The sequence below is a fragment of the Antrostomus carolinensis genome, unplaced genomic scaffold (genome assembly GCF_000700745.2).
Source record: "Antrostomus carolinensis isolate BGI_N321 unplaced genomic scaffold, ASM70074v2 scaffold5018, whole genome shotgun sequence".
In the NCBI taxonomy this organism is placed as follows: Eukaryota; Metazoa; Chordata; class Aves; order Caprimulgiformes; family Caprimulgidae; genus Antrostomus; species Antrostomus carolinensis.
In genome coordinates this window covers 36,656-41,019 of record NW_010333583.1, presented here as the reverse complement: position 1 = coordinate 41,019, position 4,364 = coordinate 36,656, and positions in this window count along the sequence as shown.

Here is a 4,364-nt window from a genome sequence, read left to right as displayed (position 1 = left end):
CCCCTTGTCTTGTCATTAGTTGCCCTTATGAAAAGTCCCTCCCCAGCTTTCTTGTAGCCCCTTCAGGTACTGGGAGGCCGCTGTAAGGTCTCCCTGGAGCCTTCTCTTCTCCAGGCTGAACAGCCCCAACTCTCTCAGCCTGTCCTCACAGCAGAGCTGCTCCAGCCCTCGGATCATCCTGGTGGCCTCCTCTGGACTCATTCCAACAGGTCCCCCAGCCACAGGGCAGCTCCGGAGCAGCACAGCACAGCACGGCACGGTGCTCCCTCCCATGGGTGTGCCACCCCGCTTGGGTCCACACTGACATCATCTTTTCTAACTTACCCAGCTGAAAATCATCCCGTCTCTATTTTACCATTCCTCTGGCACCAGTTTATTACCCCGCTGCTTTAACATCCCAAGCGCGATGCACACAGCCAGGGCTCCAATTTAATTTTCCTTCTCTTTTTTTTTAATGTGGTTCAGAAATAACCTGGGGAACTGGAAATGTCAGGACAGCAGCGTGGCTGTGAGGCTGCAGGAATCTGCCTCCCTCTTTACAATAGATAATTGAAGACTATTTGGAACGCGAGCTGCCTTGCTTGACGTGAGCCTCAGCTCCTCATGGTGTTGACCACGGTCTCATTTATTTCCTAGCTGTACAAACGACTGATAAAGCTTTAATTTACTTGCTTTTTATAAACTTTCTGTCTGAAGCATTCAGCGGTGCACGGCCAAGGAGGAAATCAAAGAGCTTCACCTAAAATAACGCTCAGGATTCAGAATGGGCTAAAAACCCGTCAATCTGAGCCGTGCTGGGATGACAGGGATGATGTTTCTCTCTGTCACACCAGGGTAAATGTGACAACCAGCAACAGTCATCAGTGACTTTGCTTTCTGCATCAATGTGCACCGAGTCCCTGGGGAGGGGTCCTGCTTTGGGGGACCCCTTGGAAAGACAATTTATTGAACCTCAAGATTAACCCCCCCACCAGGTGCTGCTAGCTCCTGCATAGGCCAAGTAGGACCTGAAATACCCAGGGGAGCAGAGATGGGTTTCCCTGCAGACACTCACTGACCTGCCAGCACTCAGGACCAGCAGCACCCAGCTTACCCCATGGTTAATGTGTATTAATGATGCTGACCACACCGTGGGGGATTTAAGCGAGGCAGGCTGCCAGGGAGGCAAACTAGGCAGGACTGAGGAAACCTGCACCAGGTCTCTCCCCTTGAGCAAGTGTCCTCATCTCATGGCAGGGGGGCTGGAACTGGATGATCTTTAAGGTCCTTTCCAACCCAAACCATGCTATGATTCTATGATCTCCTTACACTTTGGTTTCACCAGGTGTGGATGGGGAGCGGTGATACCAACCACCTTGGTGTGCAAGAGACACCCTGAGTAGCTCCCCCCCGTTCACACAGGCAGCAGAATTGGGGTGCAATGTGAAATCCCCAAATGAGGTCTCTGGTATTTCACTAGAGCTGCATGCAGACAAGATTTCTTGTCCCTGAAAGGACATTTTGCTAAAATACAGCTCCTCCTCACATCGAGCACAGACAGGTGAACCACAGAACCACAATAGAGATACTTTTTTATTATCTGTACAACCTGAAAAACCCAAGGATGGGCCAGTCAACCTGAGCAAGGAGCATCGAAAAATCACTGCAGTCGTTGCGGATGGTGGGATCACTGGGTGGCTTTTATCCCAGCTGCCACTTGAGCTGCTCAGGTGGAAGGAACTTTGTGAGCCTGTCCCATCCCTACGTGTCCACCAGCCACACAAGTGCTGGTGGTGTCCCAGCCTGACTGCTGCCAGACACGGGTGGGTGCTGGATGGGCTGGGATGGGTGTGCGGTGCGGGGACATCCCACAGGGGGGAGCCTTGTCACCAGCCTGTGGGGGACACTGCCAGGGTGTGACCCTGCCCTGGGGACACTGCCCTGGGCATCCCCACCAGCCACTGCACCCTCCACTCACGCTGCAGCTGCACTGTGGTGTTTGATCCCAGCACTGGAGGTTTTGCTCCATTTCCACCCCCTCTGAATTAACGGATGCAAAACTGTTTTCATCCTCGATGGGGCTCTCCCTTCAAAACTACCACAGGTCTGGTTTTCAGAGCTGATCTGGGATTTAGGGAGGGAACATGATCAAGGAAATCTGTTTTCAAAAGGTATCACTGGGAAAAAATTCATCCCACGGAGGATCACAGAATCCCAGCATTGCCTTGATTAGAAAAGACCTTTAAGATCATCCAGTCCAATCATTAACCCAACACTGACCAGTCCCCGACTAACCCATGTCCCTCAGCACTGTGTCTACATGACTCTTCAATCCCTCCAGGGATGGGAACTCCACCACTGCCCTGGGCAACCCCTTCCAATGCCTCAGAACCCTTTCAGCAAAGAAATTCTTCCTCACATCTCATCTCAACTGCCCTGGGCACAACTGGAGGCCATTTCCTCTTGTCCTGTCACTTGTTCCTTGGTTGAACAGACCCACCCCCACCTCTCTCCACCCTCCTCCAAGGGACTTGGACAGAGCCACAAGGTCTCCCCTCAGCCTCCTTTTCTCCAGGCTCAACAACCCCAGTTCCCTCAGCCGGGAACTCAGCACACTTGTGGTCCAGACCCTTCCCCAGCTCCGTTGTCCTAAGGGGTCTCCATGCCTGGAGGATGCTGACAAGCCAGACCGGTGAGCTGGACCCTCACCTTACACCTTCCCATCAGGTCAGCTTTAAACCAAACAGTAAAGGCTTCAAAGTGGTTTAGTAAATCCAGAGACCTTGACACGAGTTGTCACCTCACTCTGAACTCAGGTAACACTGGAGATGTCTCCTCCCACCTCCAAGATTAATAAATGCATGGCACTGCCTTCATCTGCAGGCTGATTAACAATTGTATATGAACAGTAAAAAGCTCAGCTCCAGTAAAAAATGGAAACACGCAGCTGGATGCCTGTGCAAAGACAGGCAAGGGACGAGCTTCCTTGGGGGGAGGAAGAGCAAAGTGCTGGAGCTGCAGTGGGCACCAGTGGGGAGTGAGACCTGGAGCAGCACAGGTTCCCCACCACCTTCCTGGTACAAAGCAGGTGCCAGAAGCAAGTTTTCTCCACACTTTGTTTTTCCCAGCAAGGGACAAAGTGCTTTTAAAGTTACTCTTTGGCCCAGTATCCCCCAGAGGAAACCTCAGTTTTGTGCTCTCAGAATCGCCTCTGTCTGAAGAAATAAAGATGAATTTTTAAGAAAATATTTGTAGCTCAAATCACCGTTTTCTTCTGTGAATCTCAAAACCTCCCACACTCAGTCTGCCAGACACAGCCAGCACCAACACATGTATCCCCAGCTCAGAAATTAAGATCTTTGGGCTTAATTTGTTCCCTGTGACACAAAGTGGCTGTGGGGCAGGAGGGGTAACAGAGCCACAGCAGCAAAGGAACAGCAAGAGGAACCACGCTGAGAAAGGCTGGGGAGCACCACATGAGCCAGGTTGCAATCAGTTAATTTAACTCGAGTTTGGCCAAGAATGATTAAGAAGGAGGTGATAATTTTCCTCCATATCAAGTGCCCAATCTCCTCCTGGACAGGCTTTTATCTGCTGAGGTGACACATTGCCAGGACAGAGATCTGTTCCCCTCATGCAGATGCCCAGGCAGTGACCTATCTGCTGCACTAACACCGTTTTGCATGACACTTCCTTTAAAGAAGGAGAGAAAAACAAACCACTTGTCCCTACTTTATAGTGCTGTGGTGTAAACAGCTCTGCAGGCTTTGAAGGACACACCTAAAGGAGGCAGGTGAGGTGAGGCTGATCAGGTCATGGAGCTGCCTCTCCAGGGTCAACCAGGCACCTGAGTCCTCTTGAGAGTCCCTGAGGTTGACCTGAGAGTCCAGAGGTTGATCTAAAACCAGGTGTTTTACTCTGCTCCACTTTCTGGGGCAGCTCAAAACACAGCAGGACCAAGTTCAGACATGTCATCGCCCACAGGTAGCTTTGCACCATTTTTGGATGCTGCAGAGACAGAGGCATGGAGACAGGGCCTAAATCCACTGGGATTTAGGAATCTCAGCCAGGACAGACAACCAGCCCTTTTCCAGGGGTAGATGCTCAGTGAGGAAAAGTTTTGCTCAGCTGGGATGACCAGGAGTGTTTGGGGCAGGAGAAGGTGACCTCCCTCCATGGCACAGAGGGGATGCTGCTGCCCGTGCCTCCGCAGAGGGACGTGCCAGAGCTTTTATCCAGATGTTTGCCTCTGCCAGCTCATTGCCTCATGCCAAAGGGCCTTTGGGAGTCTGGAAAAGGGTGAGGACAGGGAGAAAGAGGGAGCGGGGAAGTCACCGGAGTGAGAAGGTAGTGGAAAACTCCAGCTTTGAAACACACAGTGCAAA